The sequence below is a fragment of the Dendrobates tinctorius genome, unplaced genomic scaffold, assembly GCF_039654945.1.
Source record: "Dendrobates tinctorius isolate UK_male_01 unplaced genomic scaffold, ASM3965494v1 ptg000057l, whole genome shotgun sequence".
Classification (NCBI taxonomy): domain Eukaryota; kingdom Metazoa; phylum Chordata; class Amphibia; order Anura; family Dendrobatidae; genus Dendrobates; species Dendrobates tinctorius.
In genome coordinates this window covers 26,737,438-26,762,827 of record NW_027361725.1, presented here as the reverse complement: position 1 = coordinate 26,762,827, position 25,390 = coordinate 26,737,438, and positions in this window count along the sequence as shown.

Sequence of the window (25,390 nt, the reverse complement as noted above, 5' to 3'; positions counted from 1 at the left end):
TTGGAGCCCCTGATCATGTGACCTTTCCTATGTTCCAGCACAGTCTGATCCAGCAATCCTCTCAATGGTCTTGGAGGCCCTGATCATGTGACCTTCTCTATGGTCCAGCCCAGGCTGATCTAGCAACCCTCTCTATGATCCTGGAGGAACTGAACCGGAAGTCCTCTCCTGGTCCTGACCCGGAAGTGCAGGTGCTAATGCATTACATCAGACCGCCCCTTCCTATGGTTCGGGGCCTGAGTATCGTGTTGCTTCCCTGCAAGGCTGCTTGGTCTGCTCGGTTGCTCCCTGTATTCTGTGCCCCTGCACTCTGCCCTGTAGTGCATCTCTGCACACGCTCTGTGCTTGTATTCTGCCTCTTGTCTCGTGCCATGTCTTGTGTTGTCTCTCGTGCCGTGTTTTGTCCTTGTTATGCTTTGACTTGTAGTACTTCCTATGTTCTCTGCCTTAGCCTGTTTTGCTATGTCTCGCCTTAGCTATTCTTTGACTTGTAGTCTTTCCTCTGTTCTCTGCCTTGCCTGTTTCGCCATGTCTGGTTTTTGCTTTTCTGAGCCTTGTAGTACTTCTCATGTTCCCTGTCTTTGCCTGGTTTTCCTTACTCTGTCTTCTGGTGCTCGCTAGCACATTCCATGTCTAGTCTCAAGGTCCTGCCTTGACCCGGCTCTGGGCTTCGGCCTACGCTCTGCTGCTAGACTCTGTCCTATCATGCTCTCTTGCATGTTTCCTGGCTAATCTCAAGGTTCTCCCTTGACCCGGCTCTAGGCTTCGGCCTACGCTCCGCTGCTAGCCTGTTGTGAGTTCATTCTCTGGTTCACCAGTTGTGAGTGCTCCTTCCAGACTCCCTCTGGTGGTAACAGGAGGTAGTGAGGCTGATTTGATCGGTGGAGATCTGCCACCTGAGAATGAGGATGACGATTGGACCTCAGGAGTCTCAGATTGGATTTAAGACAGCCCACGCCCTATTCAGTTGCTGGTGATTCCTTCTGGCTTGTCAGCTCTTGGTTTTCACCAGCAACTGAATAGGGCGTCGGCTGTCTTAAATCCAATCTGAGACTCCTGAGGTCCAATCGTCATCCTCATTCTCAGGTGGCAGTTCTCCACCGATCAAATCAGCCTCACTACCTCCTGTTACCACCAGTGGGAGTCTGGAAGGAGAACTCACAACTGGTGAACCAGAGAATGAACTTACAACACTAGCCCTTTACTCTCTCTCTGACCCCGCTCTGTGCTTCTGCCTACGTTCCGCTACTTGTTCTGTACCTTGTCTAGCTTTGCCTTGTTTCTTGCCTTGCCTTGATTCTTCGTGTGCCCTTTGCATGTGCCTGGCCTTCCTAGCCTCCTGTCTGTGCCTCAGCCGTGCCCGCCCTAGCCGTGCCCACCTGCTTGTGCCTCAGCCGTGCTCGTCGGCAAGTGACAACTGTGTCGCCTGTTATGCCTCAGCCTAGTTCGTCTCAGTCTTGCCTGTCTGTCTGTGTCTAAGCCCGACCAGCTAGCTAGTGCCCCAGCCGTGTTCTCCGTGCGTCCTTGCACCCACACTGTCTCTGCACTGTGCTTTGCGTGCTTCTCTAATAGCACACACAGGCCCTAGCCTGCTCCTTGGCATACCTCCCCGTGCTTCTGTAAAAGTACGCGCAGGTCTTGCCATGTACCCTGTCGTGCCCTCTAGCACGCACAGGCCCTAGCTTATACCCTGTCGTGCCCTCTTGCACGCACAGACCCTAGCTTGTACCCTGTCGTGCCCTCTTGCACGCACAGGTCCTAACCTGTACCCTGGCGTGCCTCCTAGCACGTGCAGGCCCTTGCCTTAGCCTGAACCCTGGCGTGTCTCTTAGCATGCACCCTGACTTGAACCTGACCCTGGTGTGCCCCTCTACACGCGCAGGTCCTTGCCTTGAACCCTGACCCTGGCGTGTCCCTAGGCACGCGCAGGACCTTGCCTTGAACCTGACCCTGGCATGCCCCTCTGCACGAGCAGGACTATGCCTTGTACCTTGAACCCTGGCGTGTCCACACGCACCGAGACTCGTACTTTGAACCCTGGCATGTCCCCTACACACGCACCTTGCCCTGGACCCTGGTGTGCCTCTAGCACGCACCCTGCCTGGAACCTTGCCTTGGACCTTGGCGTGTTCCCTAACACGCACCGTGTCTGGAGATCTGTTGTGCCTCCTTGCCTGAACCTGGTTTGCCTGCCGGATGCCTGGAACCTGCCGATCGCTGCCAGAGATCGTAAGCCTGACGACTGCGGCCTGATGTCCGGAGCTGATGTCCGCAGCCTGATGCCCTGATCCTGTCGATCGTTGCCAGCTGTCCGGAGTCCGACGCCATCAAGCCCTTGCCTGTACCCAGGCAAGCCCTTGCCTGTACCCAGGCATGCCATTGACCTTGGCGTGCCCACGCACGCACCTTGCTGTGTTTTCCTGTTTTCACGTCTTGCACCTGATGTTACCCTGAGTTTGCTTTAATGAAGATGCCTTGAAATCACGTCTTGTCTTGTCTTGTTTCCTGCACGTCCCTTGTTGTCAGACACTCGTGTCTTCCTTGAGCTGGCCGTCTGGTCCCAGCAGTCGTGGTGACTCACCCCCTTGGTCTTGCCCCTGACACTCCCTGTATAGGGGGTGGTTCCTCACAAGGTCAGCTCGCCCTAGGTGGGTGGGTGCCACGACCCAGAGGGTCCACTCTAAAGAGAACGACTCAGCGTAAGCTGACTCCGTCACATTTCCACTGTTTTGGCACATCAGGGGCTTTCCAAACGCGACATAGTGTCTGATCTGATCTCAGTTCCAGCCAAAAAAGTCAAATGGCGCTGCTTCCCTTCCAAGCTCTGCCATGCGCCCAAATTGTCGTTTATACCCACATATGGGGTATCAGCATACTCAGGACAAATTGCACAATAATTTTTAGGGTCCTGTTACCCTTGGGAAAATAAAAATTGGGGGTGAAAAGATCATTTTTGTGGAAAAAATATGATTTTTTAATTGTACGGTGGCTGTACGTTATAAACTTCTGTGAAGCCCTTGTGGGTTCAAAGTTCTCACCACATATCTAGATAAGTTCCTTGGGGGTCTAGTTTCCAAAATGGGGTCACTTGTGGGTAGTTTCCACTGTTTAGGTACATCAGGGGCTCTCCAAACGTGACATGGCGTCCGATCTGAATTCCAGCCAATTTTGCATTGAAAAAGTGAAACGGCGCTCCTTCCCTTCTGAGCTCTGCCATGCGCCGAAACAGTGGTTCCCCCCCAAATATCAGGTATCAGCGTACTCAGGACAAATTGCACAATAACTTTTGCAGTCCAATTTCTCCTGTTACCCTTGGTAAAATATAAAAAATTGGACCTGAAATAATTTTTTTGTGAAAAAAAGTTAAATGTTCATTTTTTTTTAAACATTAAAAAAATTCCTGTGAAGCAGCTGAAGGGTTAATAAACTTCTTGAATATGGTTTTGAGCACCTTCAGGGGTGCAGTTTTTAGAATGGTGTCACTTTTGAGTATTTTCTATCATATAGACCCCTCAAAGTGACTTCAAATGTGATGTGGTCCGTAAAAATAAAATGGTGTTGTAAAAATGAGAAATCGCTGGTCAACTTTTAACCCTTATAACTTCCTAACAAAAAAAAATTTTGGTTCCAAAATTGTGCTGATGTAAAGTAAACATATGGGAAATGTTACTTATTAAGTTTTTTGTGTGCCGTATCTCTGTGATTTAAGGGCATAAAATTCAAAGTTGGAAAATTGCGAAATTTTCGCCAATTTTCCATTTTTTTCACAAATAAACGCAAGTTATTTGAATGAAATTTTACCACTAACATGAAGTACAATATGTCACGAGAAAACCATGTCAGAATCATTGGGATCCATGGAAGCGTTTCAGAATTATTACCTCATAAAGGGACAGTGGTCAGAATTGTAAAAATTGGCCCAGTCATGAACGTGCAAACCACCCTTGGGGGTAAAGGGATTAAATGGGCAAAACATGTCTCTACCGGGCCATGAACTTACAATTCAAATGGGTAAGTAGAACTGATACACTTCACCTGCTGGTCAATGGGCGGAGTGCAGAGTCAGGCTGGAGGCAATCACACCTCCAATAGTAAAGTACAAAGAAAAAACCTGACCAGCACCTCCTAAGTGTGAACAGGTGCAAGCTGCAATAGCTGCATTATATAGAAAAAAAAACACAGCAGAATTTTATATAAGCCAAGATATATGCAAACACTGAAAACATTGAATCTAAACTGTTATTACTCACTAAGATGTACTTACAAAAATTAAGGCTCAGCGCATAAAGTGGCCAATACCCAATTCATGTCTAAATATTTAGGCTGTGTGCACACGATGCAGATTTCCAGCGGATCCGCAGCGGATTTTACTGCTCAGAAACGTTGCATATCCGCATTGTGATGTACAGTAGCCTTAAAATCAATGAAAAAAAAAACCGCTGTGCAGACGCTGCGGATTTTTCCGTGCGGTTTTCCTGCGGTACAAAATCCGCAGCATGTTACTTTTGTGCGGTTTTCCATCTCCCCTGTCACCAAATCCGCAGGGGGAAAACCGCAGTGGAAAACCGCACAAAAACCGCAGGAAAAATGGAAGAAATCCGCAGGTAATTTGACCTGTGGATTTCTTCCATTCTGCGCGGAAAAATCTGCAGGGCTAAAAAGTCCGTCTGCACTCAGCCTTAGGCTGCACAGCGTTTTTTTTTTTCATTGATTTTAAGGCTACTGTACATCGCAATGCGGATATGCAACGTTTCTGCACGGTAAAATCCGCTGAAAATCTGCATCGTGTGCACACAGCCTTAAAGAGAATCTGTCAGCACGATTTTGTAATGTAAAGTAAAGACATGGCTGTTATGGCTCTATAATACTGTAGAGGAGAGTGCAAAAATGCAGGATTTCTAATTTTAAAATAAAAATAATAAACAAAAAGTTACTAATTATTTTTTTGGTGGCATTGCTGGGATATTTAAAGGGTTGTCGCCTGAAAAGTATATTTCGAAATAAAAGTGCACCTGTCACCTTTTTTGGCCGATACAAGATACGGCCACCGCCTTTCAGGGCTTATCTACAGCATTCTATAATGCTGTAGATAAGCCTCCGGTCCAACCTTCAAGATAAGAAAAATAAGTTTTATTATACTCACCGGGGGGAGGGAGTGGCCAATGCGTTCCGCTCCGATGGGTGTCGCAGGTCCGGGTCCGACGCCTCCCATCTTCTTGCGATGCCGCCCTCCTGCTTGCTTCCTCACTTCTAGTATTGCACTTCTGCGCAGGCATATTTCTCTGCCCTGTTGAGGGCAGAGCAAAGTACTACAGTGCGCAGGCGCTGGGCCTCTCTGACCTTTCCCGGCACCTGCGCAGTGTATTGCTTTGCTCTGCCCTCAACAGGGCAGAGAAGTACGCCTGCGCAGAAGTGCAATACCGGGAGTGAGGAAGCAAGCAGGAGGGCGGCAGCGCAAGAAGATGGTAGGCATCGGGGTCGGACCTACACCCATCTGACCGGACCGCACCACAGGTGAGTACAATAAAACTTATTTTTCTTATTTTGCTGGTCGGACGGGGGGGCTTATCTACAACATTATAGAATGCTGTAGATAAGCCCTGAAAGGCGGTGGGCGCATCTTATAGCGGCCAAAATAGGTGACAGGTTCCCTTTAATAAAAAAAAAAAAAGAAAAGACATTGCAAAAATCTTTATAAAATATTTTTAACACAAAAAAAAACTGATTTAAACAATAGATGATTTTGTGATGACACAATCCCTTTTCATGTGCAGGTTAGGTTAGATACAACTGGTATAGAACGTGAACGTACTAGTACAAAGATAGCACAGTCATAGCCTCAACAAGTACAGAGAGGCTTCTATCCATTTGTAGCTGGATTAAACTCGCAGTCCACACCTGCACTCTGCCTGTACAAACTAATGCCGCCTCAAAATAACTACATTTTTTGTCTAAACTGGTGTTGTATATTTTTAACTTCTTACAATTGACAGCACACCTGACAAATCTACTGTTATTATTCAGCAGTGTATTTTATTTTTTTTTCCTGGAATCATCTATTAAAGTTTTATGTTTTACTATTGTATGTAAATCACTTTATTGTATTTGAAGGGAATTTGTATCTGATTCATGCTGCCCAAACCACCTGCGGCATGAATCAGAGTCTAGCTGCACGATGGCAGGCAGGTGTAGCTCCAGCAAAATACGGTTTGAAGATTCAGCTGGGCTTTAATTCATGCTAAAAAAAATTGTCACAAGTCTTACAGAGGGATGCAGCATGCTTGAAATTGGGGTGTATTCATAGAACCATCAAAATTTTTCTTGAAAATAGTCAATCCAGTCATAAAAAATATGTTTAGAAATAAAAACGCACATTAACCAACAAAGATTTGAGAAGAATCCAACGTAAATCGACCAGGAAACCATAATTCTGCAGCGCTGTCATTTTCCAGAGCTGCAACCTCCCTGAAGGTTCAGACTACAAGGTGTTCAGTGTTCAGAGACATGACTGAAGTAAGGAGGGCTGAAACTTGACCACAACTGAGCAAGACACGGAATTACAAGGCGTTCAGTGCAAAGAGACAAGGCCGAGGTAAGGAAGGCTGAAACTTGACCACAACTGAGCAAGACACAGAAGTACAAGGTGTTCAGAGATTAGAGACATGGCCGAGGTAAGGAAGGCTGAAACTTGACAACTGAGCAAGGCATAAAAGTACAAGGTGTTCAGTGCGAAGAGACAGTGCCAAGGTGAGAAAAGCTGAAATCCAACCACCACTGAGCAAGACACAGAAGAAGAAACGTCAAGTCTGGCCCAAAAAATATCTGAAAACAAGACTAATGGACAAGATGGTTGGGCCCATGGCTGGATTAGTAACGGGAACAGACCTCCACTTCCACACAGACACCAGCAAAGTGGAGGTGAGGTAGTGCTATGGACTGGTATCAGTAAAGATGAGCTAATTGGAACTTTTTGGGTTAAAGATGGGCTCACAATCAACTCCCAAACTGTTATGAATGGGTCACCGAGAAGGATGGCAGGAATAGGCTAAGCCACCAGAAGACCAGAGAGGTTGGTAACTAAGCAGATTGCAGAACCCTGATCCTATCCGCACAACTAGCAGTAGCCATGGAGCGTTCCTATGATGCCCTAGAGGCCTCGTCACAGCCGGAGGACTAACTAAGCCTAAAGACAGAAAGATGAAATCTAAACTGCCCCGGAGCAGATCCCCAAAGGAATAGACAGCCCCCAAATATATATTGTCGGTGAGACAATATGAGACACAAACACAGGCAGAAAACAGACTGAGCAAATGGTGGGGCCCAAGCTGTCTAGACAGGACAGGATCGAAAAGATACTGTCTGCAATCACGCACAAAACCCAACACTACTGATATACAAAAAACCTGAGATCACGTGATCTCACCCCCGCTAGATCAGCACTCTGGTATAAACTGGCAGCAAGCAAAAAGATACTAACATAACAGGGGACTGAACAAGCTGCAACATATGAAGCAGGGCCCAGTGCTGCCCTCAGCAGGGAGCACGCTGAACCCTAGCAACAAAACAGAAAGCAAAAAAAGACACAACCAGATTAGATGCAAAGGATTAGCAAAAGAATCACTTAGCTGAACCATGCAGATCAGGCAGGGGACAAAAGAGCTCCAAATGCACACTGAGGAAATCACCAGCAACCTCCAAGAGCAGCCAGCTTAATTATATGCTCCCAGCCAGTAATCCCAGGTTTCCAATTATTGTCGTCAGGTGGGGAACTTCCATCAACCTGACCAGGTCCACTACTCTCAGCAACCACCAGAGGGAGCAGAGGGAGCTTCGGCTCAGAAGTCCGAGCAAGAGAATTCACAACACCAAACCTACCTCTAGTATTTCGAAGACACTTTCTTCAAGTAGTAGTGGTACAGGAAAAAGTCTGCATCTTTCAAGAAAATCATGATTTTCTGCAGGACAAGGCTCCATCGCAGCATCGAAGTCTTCACTGCTCGACTGCCAGTAATAGCCTTAAAGATGGAAGAATAATGACATGGTCCCTTTCTCACCTGACCTAAACCCTATTAAGAACCAGTGGGGCCTTCTTAAACGGAATCTGTTGTGAGTTCATTTTCCCCTTCACCATTGAGGTCTGATGAACTCCCTCTTCTGGTGAAGGAAGGTAGTGAGGCTGATTACCAAGCACCTGAGCAGGATGATGATGACTGGGTGACTGGAATTGCTGACTGGATATAAGGCAGCCGACGCCCTTCTGCCTTGCTGGTGAGCTCTCTGAGGGATTCTAGGAGACCAGTCTGATTCCTGCTCCTCAAAAGCTAAGTTTTCTGCTCTGCTTTTTGCATTTGTGTTTTGGTTTTGTTTTGCCTTGTTTTTCTGGATTTCTGCCATTCCCTGCTGGGTGAGCTGAATTCCTTTTTGCTCTGTCTTCAGAAAATACCTGAGTACTGATATAGTCTTTTTTGAAGCCTAGCGTCTTCAGGGCTTTTTCCCTATCGGTCTGTTGGCTCTTGTTTTGATAGGGTTTTGGCGGATTGCAGACAGCAGCTTTTCTGTCCTTTCCTTTAGTTAGCTTGGGCCCCATCATTTGCTCAGCCTATCTTTCTATCTGTATGAGTGTTTTTTCATCTTGCTTCACCGTCATTATATGTTGGGGGCTGCCTATTGATTTGGGGTCTGCTCTTGGGCAGTTTAGATTTCCCTTTCTGTCTTTAGGCTATTTAGTTCTCCGGCTGTGATCGAGGGGTCTAGGGCACCGTAGGAACCCCCCACGGCTACTGCTAGTTGTTGTTGATAGGTTCAGGGGTCTGCAATCCGATAGCTGCCAACTTCTCTTGTTTTCTGGACTTAGCTAGTATTTCTGTTTTTGCCTCCTACGGTGACTCATTCATAACAGAATCACCAGCCATACCGCAGATCCTAGGGTCCTCAATAGCAGGAAAGAATTGTATATATTCTTTCCTCTATATCTCTGAGGCCATAGGGGGTATTTTTTTTTTCTCTCAATGGAGATAAAGCAATTGTCTGATCGTGTGGAGCAGCTCGCTGCGGAAGTGCGGGGAATTTCCGCCTACCTTGCTCATTCACATGCTGCTGAACCAAAGATCCCTACTCCTGATGTGTTTTTTGGGGATCGGTCTAAATTTTTGAATTTCAAAAATAATTGTAAATTATTTTTTGCCTTGAAGCCTAACTCGTCAGGGAGCTCCGCGCAGCAGGTTAAAATTGTCATCTCTTTGCTGCGTGGCGATCCCCAGGATTGGGCGTTTTCTTTGAAACCAGATGATCCTATTCTGACTGTGAACGCATTTTTTCAAGCCTTGGGGTTGTTGTATGACGAACCTAATGCTATTGATCAGGCTGAAAAGACCCTGTTGGCATTGAGCCAGGGTCGAGATTCTGCAGAATTGTACTGTCAAAAATTCCGAAAGTGGGCGGTCCTTACTACCTGGAATGATAATGCCTTGGCAGCTCTCTTTTGGAAGGGTTTGTCAGAAGCCGTAAAAGATACTATGGTGGGATTTCCTGTTCCCTCTGGTCTTGACGATTCTATGTCATTAGCCATTCAGGTTGATCGGCGTTTACGTGAACGCAGGACTGCACGAGAGGTGTTGACACCTGTTGAACAAGTGTCTGAACCTATGCAATGTGATAGAGTTTTGTCCAGGGAGCAACGTCAGGAGTTCAGAAGGCGTAATAAGCTGTGTTTTTTTTGTGGAGATGCCTCGCATATTATTTCTGTCTGTCCTAAACGAGAGAAACGTTTTGCACACACGTTTTCTGTGGGTGGTGTGCAACCTAAGTTTCTTCTGGCAATTACTCTGATCTGCTCCCTGTCCACATTTTCCGCCAAGGCTTTTGTGGATTCGGGAGCAGCCCTGAACCTAATGGACTTGGACTTTGCTAAATGTTGTGGATTTCCGATGACACCTCTGCGGACGCCTATCCTGTTGAGGGGGATTGATGCTACTCCTTTGGCGAAAAATAAACCTCAGTTTTGGACCAAGGTGGTAATGCGGGTCGCCCCAGACCATCAAGAAAATTGTAGATTTTTGGTGTTGCATAATTTGCATGATACCATTGTTCTGGGGTTTCCCTGGTTGCAAATTCATAATCGAGTTTTGGATTGGAAATCTGTGTCTGTGGTGAGTTGGGGTTGTCGGTGTGCCCTTAGTGAGGCTCCTGTTTTTTCCACCTCTCCTCAGTCGCATGATGTTCCTGACTATTTGGCAGACTTTTATGATGTATTTAGTGAGAATGAGTCTACGTCTTTGCCTCCTCATAGGAGTTATGACTGTGCAATTGAACTGAGCCCGGGGTGTAAATTTCCCAAGGGTCGTCTCTTCAATTTATCTGTACCCGAGCACGAGGCTATGCGATCTTATATTAATGAGGCATTGGAGAAGGGTCATATTAGACCATCCTCTTCACCCTTAGGTGCCGGGTATTTTTTTCGTGGCCAGAAAGGATGGTTCATTAAGGCCTTGTATTATCGTTCCCTCAACAAAATTACTATTAAATATCAGTATCCGTTACCCCTGATTTCGGATCTATTCTCCAGAGTTAAAGGTGCTGGCTGGTTTACCAAGCTTGACCTCAGGGGGGCGTATAATCTTATTCGCATTAAGCATGGGGATGAATGGAAGACAGCGTTTAATACTCCGGAGGGACATTTTGAGTACCTGGTGATGCCTTTTGGGCTCACTAATGCCCCTTCTGTCTTCCAGTGCTTCATGAACGACATTTTCCGAGACTTTGTGGATAAATTTTTGATTATCTATCTGGATGATATTTTGATCTTCTCCAAGGAGTGGGATTCTCATGTGGAACATGTTTGGACTGTGTTCCGGATCTTGAGGGAGAATTCCCTGTATGTCAAAGGATCGAAATGCCTTTTTGGGGTACAGAGGATTTCTTTTTTGGGATTTATTTTGTCTCCGTCAACTATTGAAATGGACCCGGCCAAGGTACAGGCCATTTATGATTGGGTTCAGCCCACTTCTTTGAAGGCCCTCCAGAAATTTTTGGGTTTTGCTAATTTTTATCGGAAATTTATAGCAAAATTTTCTAGTATTGCCAAGCCATTGACTGATCTGACTAAGAAGGGTGCTGATGTGTTGAATTGGTCTCCGGAGGCTGTTTCTTCCTTTCAGGAGCTGAAGCGAAGATTCACTTCTGCCCCGGTTTTGCGGCAACCTGATGTCTCACTCCCGTTCCAGGTAGAGGTGGACGCTTCTGAGATTGGTGCAGGAGCTGTTTTGTCCCAAAAGGATCCTGTAACATCTAAAATGAATCCCTGTGCTTTCTTTTCCCGAAAGTTCTCTCCATCTGAACGTAACTATGATGTGGGGAATCGGGAACTGTTAGCCATGAAATGGGCATTTGAGGAGTGGAGACCTTGGTTGGAGGGAGCTAAACATCAAGTCGTGGTCCTCACCGACCACAAGAATTTGATTTACCTGGAGTCGGCCAAACGCTTGAATCCTAGACAGGCTAGGTGGGCCTTGTTTTTTACATGTTTTGATTTTGTGGTCTCTTTTCTTCCTGGCACTAAGAATGTCAAGGCTGACGCTCTCTCTAGGAGCTTCTTTGCTGATTCTCCTGTGGTGACCAAGCCTGCTACCATCTTAGGCGAAGGGGTAGTTCTTTCTGCCATCTCGCCCGATTTGAGACGTGGTCTGGAAGAGTTCCAGGAGGACAAACCTGAGCGTTGTCCCAGTGGAAAGTTGTATGTTCCTGACCAGTGGAAGAAGAGAGTGATGTCTGAAGTTCATTGCTCTGCATTGGCTGGTCATCCAGGTATTTTTGGTACTAGAGATCTGGTGAGTCGGTCTTTTTGGTGGCCCGCCTTGTCTCGTGATGTCAGGAATTTTGTGCAGTCCTGTGGGACTTGCTCCCGGTCTAAACCTTGTTCTCGCTCTAGTGGGTTGTTGATGCCTTTGCCGGTCCCCAGGAGGCCATGGACCCATATTTCAATGGATTTCATCTCTGATATGCCTGTCTCTCAGAGAATGACTGTTATTTGGGTGATTTGTGATAGTTTCTCTAAGATGGTTCATATTCCTCTGAGTTGGTGCCCCTGTTTTTGCAACAGGTGGTTCGCTTGCACGGGATTCCTGAGAACATTGCATCTGACAGAGGATTTCAGTTTGTGTCTAGATTTTGGAGGACTTTCTGTTCCAAGCTGGGAATTCAGTTGTCCTTCTCCTCTGCTTTTCACCCTCAGACCAATGGGCAGACGGAGAGAACAAACCAGACCTTGGAGTCGTATTTGAGATGTTTTATTTCCGCTGATCAGGATGATTGGGTTTCATTTTTGCCCTTGGCCGAATTTGCTTTAAATAATAGAGCTAGTTCTGCCACTTTGATATCACCTTTTTTTTGTAACTTTGGGTTTCATCCTCGATTTTCTTCAGGGCAGGTGGAGCCTTCGGTCTGCCCAGGTGTTGACACTGTGGTGGAGAGAATGCACCAGATCTGGGACCAAGTGGTGGATAAGTTATCTCTCTCCCAGGAAAAGGACCAGCGGTTTTCCAACCGACATAGGACCATTGGTCCCCAGTTTAAGGTTGGTGATATGGTTTGGTTATCATCAAAAAATATCGCTATGAAGGTGGCTTCTCCTAAGTTTAAGCCTAGATTTATTGGACCTTACAAGATTTTGGAGATTATTAATCCGGTCTCTTTTCGTTTGGCTCTTCCTGTCACATTTAAAATCCATAATGTGTTTCATAAGTCCTTGTTGAAGAGGTTTGTTGAACCAGTTGTTCCTGGGGTGGCACCTCCGGACCCTGTATTCGTTGAAGGTAACATGGAATATGAGGTAGAGAAGATGCTGGATTCCCGTCTGGCTAGACGGAGACTCCAGTATTTTGTTAAGTGGAAGGGTTATGGTCAGGAGGATAATTCCTGGGTCTCTGCCTCTGATATTCATGCCAAAAGATTGGTGCGTGCCTTTCATCGGGCTCACCCTGATCGCCCTGGTGGCGTGGACGAGGGTTCGGTGACCCCTCCTCAAGGGGGAGGTACTGTTGTGAGTTCATTTTCCCCTTCACCATTGAGGTCTGATGAACTCCCTCTTCTGGTGAAGGAAGGTAGTGAGGCTGATTACCAAGCACTTAAGCAGGATGATGATGACTGGGTGACTGGAATTGCTGACTGGATATAAGGCAGCCGACGCCCTTCTGCCTTGCTGGTGAGCTCTCTGAGGGATTCTAGGAGACCAGTCTGATTCCTGCTCCTCAAAAGCTAAGTTTTCTGCTCTGCTTTTTGCATTTGTGTTTTGGTTTTGTTTTGCCTTGTTTTTCTGGATTTCTGCCATTCCCTGCTGGAGTGAGCTGAATTCCTTTTTGCTCTGTCTTCAGAAAATACCTGAGTACTGATATAGTCTTTTTGAAGCCTAGCGTCTTCAGGGCTTTTTTCCCTATCGGTCTGTTGGCTCTTGTTTTGATAGGGTTTTGGCAGATTGCAGATAGCAGCTTTTCTGTCCTTTCCTATTTAGTTAGCTTGGGCCCCATCATTTGCTCAGCCTATCTTTCTATCTGTGTGAGTGTTTTTTCATCTTGCTTCACCGTCATTATATGTTGGGGGCTGCCTATTGATTTGGGGTCTGCTCTTGGGCAGTTTAGATTTCCCTTTCTGTCTTTAGGCTATTTAGTTCTCCGGCTGTGATCGAGGGGTCTAGGGCACCGTAGGAACCCCCCACGGCTACTGCTAGTTGTTGTTGATAGGTTCAGGGGTCTGCAATCTGATAGCTGCCAACTTCTCTTGTTTTCTGGACTTAGCTAGTATTTCTGTTTTTGCCTCCTACGGTGACTCATTCATAACAGGAATCTGTCACCCCTTTTTTCGACTATGAGCTGCCGACACCGGCATCAGGGGCTCATCTACAGAATTATAGCATGCTGTAGATAAGCCCCAGATGTAACCTGAAAGAGAAGAAAAAGGAGTTATATTATATTCACCGGGGTGCGGTCCGGTCTTGGTCCGATGGGTGTTGCTGTCCGGCGCCTCCCATCTTGTAATGGTGATGTCTTCTTCTTTGCTGCCTGTCGTGGCTCTGGCGCAGGTGCACTGTAGAATACTGCAGTGAGCAGGTGCCGGACCTTTACCCCTTGCCTGGGAGCCAGTCCCAAAGTCACCATAGACGATGTCACCTTTGAAGAGACTCTGACGCCAGAGGCAACAGTGCCAGGAGCTGTTGCAGCGGAACTGGGACCTAGTCTCAGAGTTGCCAGGGAAACCGCAGGTGGTCGAGCATGACGTGTTGACGGAACTGCATGTAAGGGTGAACCTCAAGCCCTATAGAATTCCGGTAGCACAGAGAGAGGTGATATGCAATGAGGGGAAGATGATGCTAGACCTTGGGGTGATAGAGGAGTCGAAAAATGGTTGGTCGAGTCCATTGTCCTCATACTGAAGCCTGACAGTGAGTGGCGGTTTTGCAACAACTACCGCAAGCTGAATGAAGTCTCTAGTTTTGACGCTTACCTGATGCCTTGTGTGGACGAACTCATTGAGACACTTGGACCCACAATATATATTACAACCCTGGTCCTGACAAAGGGCTATTGGCAGATCCCCATGTCCCTGGCTCTTCAGTAACCCCATCAATCACAGACACACTTTCAAAGGCCCCTTTTAGGGTAAGATCCCACAGTCCCAAAATTTTCCCCAGACACCCCCAGCTCAGAAACTTCGACCTCATTGGTCACCCGCTTGTCTTCATCACCAGCTAGGACACACAAGGGGAACTCTTCCACCTCCGAGTGCAATGGGGATTCATCAGGGTTGCGGTGGCTCCTGCCTGAGACACTGGGCACCTCTGCTTTTCCCCACAAGTCCCAGAACAGGCTGAAATCCGGCCCAGGGTGTAGTAAGTCCCTGACTACTGAGGAACTCAGTACCACGGCTTGTTTTAAACAACACTCTGGCAGCAGTGTAGTCTTTGGCATCCCCACGGATACAGCGGACACCCACGTTTCCCTGTGATCAACTGGTGTGAAAGTGTGGCCATAATCAGGGTCACCAAGCTCACGGAGTCCAAGAGTCCTGACACCAGCACTCCGTTTATGGTAACGGGACATGACTGCGGCCCCTCTCTGAGCTGATAGTCCACACTGCAGGCTGGGTAGGCATAATATAAGCAGCACCTGCCTAGGCTGCAATCCTTCTGCTCAGAGGACATAGGACAACGGGCCGCTATGTGTTCTGGACCGTGACACCACCAGCAGATCAGGTCTTTAGCAGCAGCCTTTGGTAGCCCCTCAGCGGCTCATGGGGACCTCGGACTCACCCCAGTAGTGGATCTTTTACCCCTCTTTTGGGAATCGGGCACCTGCTGGGTACCCCAGTATGGAGATGTACCACCCCCTGGCATCCTTAAGAACCTCTCGACCACCTGGCACCTTTCTACGAGGCCCACCAGGTCATCCACATCTCAGGGTTCACCCTGGGCAATCCAGGTCTGCACCAGCCTGGGGAGTTAGTGAATAAACCGGTCCATGACCACCTGCTCGACCATCTGGGCTAGAGTGGAGGACTCTGGCTACAACCATTTCTGGACCAAATGCAACAAGTCAAACATTTGTGAGCGTGGAGGCTTATCACCACAATATGCCCAGTGATGAACCCTTTGGGCTCTGACAGACATAGTGACCCCTGAGCGTGCTGCCAATATGTCTGTTTTCAACTTGGCATATTCATAGGCATCCTGTAATGTCAAATAATAACAGTCCTTCTGGGGCTCAGGAGTCAAATAGGGGGCCAACACCTCTGCCCACTGCCCTGGTGGTAGCCTCACATGCTCCACCACCCGCTCGAACACAATAAAAATGCCTCTATATCATCCTCTGGGGACATCTTTTACATGGTTCGTCTTATCACTTTCAGGATGCAGGAGTTATCACCTTGATGTAGGGGAGGGGCAGTTTCTCTGCTGCGGACATCTCCCGCCATTCCATCTACCTTTGTTGTTGTTGTATCTGTTGTATTAGGAGTTTAGTAGTCTCCTGCTGTACCTGGTGCTGCTGCTGTTTGCTCAGGATCAGGTGCCTGAGTAGCTCCTCCATTTTGTCCGAACGCTGTTCCATCCCTGTAGTCGCCTTCACCCAGGACATACGATTTATCCATCGCTGCTACACGTGTTCCTAGAACATTGCCCTCATTTTCCAACACGTATGAGGGTTTGACACGCTTAGCTGCTCATCGAGGTAGACACCGGATCACGTTTGGTTAAAGACTCAGGGTGGTTTATTGCATCATAAACCCAGAACCCAAACAGGTAACAAAAAACAGCCTGTCTGGCTCAAAAAGAAAGCAAAAAGTTCATATACAGTCCTGTCCAGTTCTTCTATGGCAGCTCTCACATGAGCTTCAGTATGGAGACTTCCTTTCTCCACACAACACAGCCAAAGAATAAAAAACTGGCTGGAAATTTAACTCCCTCCAGCCACACCCCGAAGGCGGAGATATAGTGATATGGTGGATAGGCGTCCCGCCCATCTCTAACCTACCCACCATGAAAGCCATGCCCATATAGCAACTGGATTGCTCTCAGCACCTATGATGCTGGAGAAAACACTTATAGTATATATTCATATATAAGCCGAGTGTTTCAGCACTGGCGGGGGAGGGGGAGCAGCGGGTAAGAGACAGGAGCCGGCGGAGGAGGGGGAGTGGTGGAGCTGCGGGTCACAGAGCCAGGAGCCGAGGCTAAAGTTTGTGCCGCTGCGGTAATAGCTCACAGTGCCAGCCGCAGCCATCGGCTTCCAGCACACATACTCACCTACCTGTGCGCCTTCGGTGAGTCGGTGACACTGCATCTCATTCCGGGCACAGGCGCCAGCAGCTCTCTTCCAGCCGAGTGGTCACGTGGTACATCTCATTAAGGTAATGAATATGCACTGCTCTCCACTCCCATAGGCGTGGAGCGCATATTCATTACCTTAATGAGCGGTACCACTTGACCACTTGGGTGAAAGAGAGCTGCTGGAAGCCGGAACAAGATGCATTGCCACCAAGGGAGCGCAGGCAGGTAAATAAAATGTTTGTTTTTTTTGTTTTTTTTAACAGGAATCATACATAGAGATAAGGGGATAAGGAGCCATGCATACCAGGAGAGGGACTGGGGATCCATACATACAGGAGAGGGACTGGAGAGCCATGCATACCAGGAGAGGGACTGGGGAGCCATGCATACAGGATATGGACTGGAGAGCCATGCATACAGGATAGGATCCATGCATACAGGATAGGGACTGGAGAGCCATGCATACAGGATAGGGACTGGAGAACCATGCAGACAGGATATGGACTGGAGAGCCATGCACAATAGGATAGGGACTGGAGAGCCATGCATACCAGGAGAGAGACGGGGGAGCCATGCATACAGGATAGGGACTGGAGAGCCATGCATACAGGATAGGATCCATGCATACAGGATAGGGACTGGAGAGCCATGCATACAGGATAGGGACTGGGGGAGCCATGCATACAGGATAGGGACTAGAGAGCCATGCATACAGGATAAGGACTGGAGAGCCATGCATACAGGATAGGGACTGGGGGAGCCATGCATACAAGATAGGGACCGGGGAAGCCATGCATACAGGATAGGGACTGGATAGCCATGCATACAGAATAGGGACTGGAGAGCCATGCATACAGGATAGGGACTGGAGAGCCATGTATACCAGGGGAGGGACTGGGGAGCCATGTATACAGGATAGGGACTGGGGAGTCATGCATACAGTATAGAGACTGGAGAGCCATGCATACAGGATAGGGACTAGAGAGCCATGCATACAGGATAGGGACTGGAGAGCCATGCATACAGGATAGGGACTGGAGAGCCAAGCATACAGGATAGGGACTGGAGAGCCATGCATACAGGATAGGGACTGGAGAACCATGCATACAGGATATGGACTGGAGAGCCATGCATAACAGGAGAGGGACTGGAGAGCCATGCATACCAGGAGAGGGACTGGAGAGCCATGCATACCATGAGAGGGACTGGAGAGCCATGCATACAGGATAGGGACTGGAGAGCCATGCATACAGGATAGGGACTGGAGAGCCAAGCATACAGGGTAGGGACTGGAGAGCCATGCATACAGGATAGGGACTGGAGAGCCATGCATACAGGATAGGATCCATGCATACAGGATAGGGACTGGAGAGCCAAGCATACAGGATAGGGACTGGAGAGCCATGCATACAGGATAGGGACTGGAGAACCATGCATACAGGATATGGACTGGAGAGCCATGCATAATAGGATAGGGACTGGAGAGCCATGCATAATAGGATAGGGACTGGAGAGCCATGCATACCAGGAGAGGGACTGGAGAGCCATGCATACCAGGAGAGAGACTGGGGAGCCATGCATACAGGATAGGGACTGGAGAGCCATGCATACAGGATAGGGACTGGAGAGCCATGCATACAGGATAGGATCCATGCATACAGGATAGGGACTGGAGAGCCATGCATACAGAATAGGATCCATGCATACAGGATAGGGACTGGAGAGCCATGCATACAGGATAGGGACTGGAGAGCCATGCATACAGGATAGGGACTGGGGGAGCCATGCATACAGGATAAGGACTGGAGAGCCATGCATTCAGGATAGGGACTGGAGAGCCATGCATACAGGATAGGGACTGGAGAGCCATGCATACAGGATAGGGACTGGGGGAGCCATGCATACAGGATAAGGACTGGAGAGCCATGCATACAGGATAGGGACTGGAGAGCCATGCATACAGGATAGGGACTGGAGAGCCATGCATACAGGATAGGGACTGGGGGAGCCATGCATACAAGATAGGGACCGGGGAAGCCATGCATACAGGATAGGGACTGGAGAGCCATGCATAATAGGATATGGACTGGAGAGCCATGCATACCAGGAGAGGGACTGGAGAGCCATGCATACCAGGAGAGAGACTGGGGAGCCATGCATACAGGATAGGGACTGGAGAGCCATGCATACAGGATAGGATCCATGCATACAGGATAGGGACTGGAGAGCCATGCATACAGGATAGGGACTGGAGAGCCATGCATACAGGATAGGGACTGGGGGAGCCATGCATACAGGATAAGGACTGGAGAGCCATGCATACAGGATAGGGACTGGAGAGCCATGCATACAGGATAGGGACTGGAGAGCCATGCATACAGGATAGGGACTGGGGAGCCATACATCCAATGACAGGGGCTGGGGACAGGGGAGCCATGCATACAATGACAGGGACAGGGGAGCCATGCATACCACATAGGGATGAGGGGACAATGCATACCCGGCTTATACTCGAGTGAATAAGCTGACCCAGTTTTTTGTGGCAAAAGTAGGTGCCTCGACTTATACTCAGTTCGGCTTATACTTGAGTATATACGGTATGGCTTTCACATTGCGCAGGAAAGCAATCTTTGTGAAACATATCTCCCCTCATATAAGACACCACTGTATATATATACAGTGGGGAAAAAAAGTATTTAGTCAGTCAGCAATAGTGCAAGTTCCACCACTTAAAAAGATGAGAGGTGTCTGTAATTTACATCATAGGTAGACCTCAACTATGGGAGACAAACTGAGAAAAAAAAATCCAGAAAATCACATTGTCTGTTTTTTTTTCATTTTATTTGCATATTATGGTGGAAAATAAGTATTTGGTCAGAAACAAAATTTCATCTCAATACTTTGTGATATATCCTTTGTTGGCAATGACAGAGGTCAAACGTTTTCTGTAAGTCTTCACAAGGTTGCCACACACTGTTGTTGGTATGTTGGCCCATTCCTCCATGCAGATCTCCTCTAGAGCAGTGATGTTTTTGGCTTTTCGCTTGGCAACACGGACTTTCAACTCCCTCCAAAGGTTTTCTATAGGGTTGAGATCTGGAGACTGGCTAGGCCACTCCAGGACCTTGAAATGCTTCTTACGAAGCCACTCCTTCGTTGCCCTGGCGGTGTGCTTTGGATCATTGTCATGTTGAAAGACCCAGCCACGTTTCATCTTCAATGCCCTTGCTGATGGAAGGAGGTTTGCACTCAAAATCTCACGATACATGGCCCCATTCATTCTTTCATGTACCCGGATCAGTTGTCCTGGCCCCTTTGCAGTGAAACAGCCCCAAAGCATGATGTTTCCACCACCATGCTTTACAGTAGGTATGGTGTTTGATGGATGCAATTCAGTATTCTTTTTCCTCCAAACACGACAAGTTGTGTTTCTACCAAACAGTTCCAGTTTGGTTTCATCAGACCATAGGACATTCTCCCAAAACTCCTCTGGATCATCCAAATGCTCTCTAGCAAACTTCAGACGGGCCCGGACATGTACAGGCTTAAGCAGTGGGACACGTCTGGCACTGCAGGATCTGGTGGCGTAGTGTGTTACTTATGGTAGGCCTTGTTACATTGGTCCCAGCTCTCTGCAGTTCATTCACTAGGTCCCCCCGCGTGGTTCTGGGATTTTTGTTCACCGTTCTTGTGATCATTCTGACTCCACGGGGTGGGATTTTGCGTGGAGCACCAGATCGAGGGAGATTATCAGTGGTCTTGTATGTCTTCCATTTTCTAACTATTGCTCCCACAGTTGATTTCTTCACTCCAAGCTGGTTGGCTATTGCAGATTCAGTCTTCCCAGCCTGGTGCAGGGCTACAATTTTGTTTCTGGTGTCCTTTGACAGCTCTTTGGTCTTCACCATAGTGGAGTTTGGAGTCAGACTGTTTGAGGGTGTGCACAGGTGTCTTTTTATACTGATAACAAGTTTAAACAGGTGCCATTACTACAGGTAATGAGTGGAGGAAAGAGGAGACTCTTAAAGAAGAAGTTACAGGTCTGTGAGAGCCAGAAATCTTGATTGCTTGTTTCTGACCAAATACTTATTTTCCACCATAATATGCAAATAAAATGAAAAAAAAACAGACAATGTGATTTTCTGGATTTTTTTTTCTCAGTTTGTCTCCCATAGTTGAGGTCTATCTATGATGTAAATTACAGACGCCTCTCATCTTTTTAAGTGGTGGAACTTGCACTATTGCTGACTGACTAAATACTTTTTTTCCCCACTGTATATATATATATATATATATATATATATATATATATATATATATATATATATATATATATATATAATATATATACAGCATATATATATATATATATATATATATATATATATATATATATATATATATATATATTCAAGCTAAAATCTATTCAAAAGACACTCACTAAACCCCCAACTCACAAAGAGTCATCTTTCAGTGCTCAGGAGAGGAAACCCACACCTTTCCCCCTTTGGGCTAATATCAAAAATGCCAATCAACATGTTATTTTGTTTTAAATTACATGCTAACTTGAACAAATGAAGGTCATAGATAAAGGATGCAATGATACAGAACAGGGTAAGCGGTCAAGTATTATATTAAATATACAAAAGTGCAGTAAAACAAGTAAAAAAACAGAGAAGGTGGGCGGGAAATGCTTCTGCCATATCGTCTAATAGGAGAAAGAGGAAAATACAGTGAGACAGGGAGTCGAATTTTACCATAAACACACAAAATCGGACTCGTGTTTCTAAAAGGGGTAAACACCCAGCCTAATACAATCAACATAAATATAGATACTAAATACTGCAGGATTTGAGGGTCCTCCCTTCCTAGAGTCATGTGTCCACTTTGCTTAGTACTCTGAGGAGCTCAGAAAAGGTGTGACACATGGGTAAAGCAGAGCCTTCTGCACTAAAATGCTATACGTAGATGTAATTAGCTATTATTGTGTAACACATCTCTGCACTAGTCTGGTGCTGCTGAAAATTGACATTGTCAGTGTGCACATTATTCTCCCAGTAATTATGAAAACAAAGAGGCAATGAAAGAGGGGCACGTTCATGAATGCAAATACCTACTTTTACAAAGAGAAGAATTATTTTTGCTGGACCCCATATTATACAGTGCCTTGCAAAAGTATTCGGCCCCCTGGAACTTTTCACCCTTTTCCCACATATCATGCTTCAAGCATAAAGATACCAAATGTAAATATTTGGTGAAGAATCAACAACAAGTGGAACACAATTGTGAAGTTGAACAAAATTTATTGGTTATCTTAAATTTTTGTGGAAATTCAAAACCTGAAAAGTGGGGCGTGCAATATTATTCGGCCCCTTTACTTTCACAGTGCAGCAAACTCACTCCAGAAGTTCATTGTGGATCTCTGAATGATTCAATGTTGTCCTAAATGACTAATGATGATAAATATAATCCACCTGTGTGTAATCAAGTCTCCGTATAAATGCACCTGCTCTGTGATAGTCTCAGGGTTCTGTTTGAAGCACAGAGAGCATCATGAAGACCAAGGAACACAACAGGTCCGTGATACTGTTGTGGGGAAGTTTAAAGCCGGATTTGGATACAAAATTATTTCCAAAACTTTAAACATCCCAAGAAGCACTGTGCAAGCGATCATATTGATCAACTTCAAGTACTGAGGAGGACACATTCATCTTACACTGGGTCTACTTTATAAAGGTTTTCTGCCCTTTACAACACTAGATTGTTGTACATGGTCAAGTCCAGTATTTGAACCTCATTCCTTAAAGTGGTTGTCCAGTCCAAACCAATAAGTCTGCAATCACTCTGTGTGACTGCAGACTTATGAATCCGCCAGCGCATGCACTATGTGCTGCGGCCTGCGGGGATTCACCAGCTTCTTAGTCAGGGTTGGAGGGTATGTATGAGTTATACTGTACATATTCCCAGCAAGGTGGCGCAGCCTCGCTCTCCATATGCTTCACTAGATGGGGCACAGCCTCGCTCGTTACAAATGTATGTTGCGAGGTAACATACACCAGTTGGTTTTAACTGATGGTGCGCACTGACGTCAGCCACCAGCCTCTGATAGGTCGTTGGTCATTTTAACACAATTGCGGCAGATCTGGAGGGAAAGGACAGCGCACGGCACTGAGAGTGCAGGCAGACAATAATATTTTTTTTCCCTTCTTCTGTGGATGTGGCATGATGCAAGACTAGGGAAACAGGACCATGGACATGGGGTCAAGACTGGGGAAATGGGGCCAGGGCCAGGGACATAGGGGCCAGCAGTAGGAACATAGGGCCAAGCACAAGGGACATAGATGCAAGGACAAGGGACATAGGGGCCAGCACAAGGGACATGGGGCCAGCACAAGGGACATAGGGGCAAAGACAAGGGACATAGGAGCCTGCACAAGGGACATTTTTTATCTAAACGCAGACATCTCATTTTTCTCTGAGAAAAAAAAATACCTGCAATTCAATATTAAAAAAAAAGCCATGTCAATCAAATTAAGAAATCAAGTTTAAACACAGTAGTCTAAAAAAATACAGTTCAAGACATAGCAGGGTTACACCCTGCTGTATATTATCTTCCCCTGTCAATACAACACCCTCTTTCAATCTCTTTCTACATTTTGTTCAGGGCTTCAGGCAACCAGTCCTCAACAATTTGCTGAACTTGTTTTGAGGCTTCTACAATGTCTAATACATAGCCATGGCCTCCATGCAGCAGTCATTCAAACTCGCCAACTTCTGTGTCTCCCATTCCAGGCTCCATCCACATTCTCTCACCAATATCACATGGCAGTGTCTACATGGTGGTGTCTTGGGTTTCACTGTTCCTCAGGTTCCTGTCAGACTCTTAGCCTCTAACGTCCATCAAAAATTCAGGTGCAAAATCCGTTGCACACCTCCACCTCATAGATTGTTTCTGGTGTCCCCATTAACACAATATATAGCATCATCATAGATATAGCACCTCTCCATCTCATCATGTACACATCAGGTGGCACCTGGGCTACATGGCATAAACCAGTGCAATAACACAGGATGCAAGAATTCAATAATATCACATATGGAATTGTCAACCTGAAAGTAATACCAATTTCTTTAAGGTAAATGTTAGATAAATATTCAAGAAAGTTCACTGCTCAGGAGCATAAACCTCTTTTCTATACATGTGTCATGCCTGTAGTAAGGATGGTGGACTAATGCGGTGGCGTTCCTGCCCTTGAAGACACCAATCGCATTATGTAAATATTGTATCATGTGAGATGTAATTTATTGTGTTGTGTTTGCATGGGTAATGTAATATATAGTGTAGTATGCGTAGATACTTGACTGTAGCGTAAGGGGTACTTCACACTAAGCGAGATCGCTAGCGAGATCGCTGACGAGTCACCAATTTTGTGACGCATCAGCGATCTCGCCAGCGATCTCGCTGTGTGTGGGTATCGCTGATCGTGCAAGAATGTCTTGGGCCATTGTTTGATAGTTGGTCTCCCGCTGGCCAGCACGCATCGCGTGTGGCAGCGGGAGACCAACGATCAGCGAGCTCCCATTGCTGTAAGCAGACGCTGGGAACTGGTATCCAAGGTAAACAGCGGGTAACTAAGCGCCGCGAGCGCTTAGTTACCCACTGTTTACCTTGGATACCAGCTCCCGGCGCGAGCACGCTGGTATCCAGGGTACACAACGGGTAACTACGGGACGCGCGTGCTTAGTTACCTGCTATTTACCCTGGATACCAGCGTCCTTGCTTGTCCTGATCGCTGGTGAGATCTGCCTGTTTGACAGCTCACCAGCGATCATGTAGCAACGCACCAGCAATCCTGACCAGGTCATATCGTTGTCGGGATCGCGTTGTTTAGTGTAACGGGACCCTAAGTTAAGAGTGAAAAGTTGGGACTAGCTCATAGTGGGAGGGGCTAATGTAAGGGAAAGTGACTCCTTACTCCTTGGAAGGCAGATAGGGTCTGGAGTGCATAGTGAGAGGTGCCATTTATGAGGGTGACCCTAGATGAGAAGCCCAGAGAGAAAAGATAGCAAGATCCTAAAGATAAGTGACTATGAGAGACAGAGTGACCTTCTGGAGACAGGTTCTAGGAGTGGACGCCTAGCCACAAGATCTTAGGCTTGTAATGGTGTGAGGTAACGAGCCTAAACACAACTGAGTACGGGGGACTAGTGAATGATCCTGAGCGAACATTTCAGTGCACCAGTACTGGAAGAAGTAGGACGCGGAACTGCTGAATAAGTCAGAAAGCCTTGCTAATCAGGACTGTTGCGTTAAAGCTGGGTTTTGGCGAAGTAGGGAGAAACACTGAACATAAAGATCCCTGGAGTAAACTAAAGAGGAAGGATACTGAGTGAAAAATGCTTCATGTTGCAAAAAAAATGTTTATAAGACTTTGTACCTGCCATCCGTTGTTTATAATACTTACCAAATTGCTTAGTTTATTTTTGAACCGTGGTCTCCCTCATTGAATTGTGAAACATCTGGTCCTGGCAAACCAGCAACATTGGTTACATGCAGCATGCATGAGCATAAGGTAC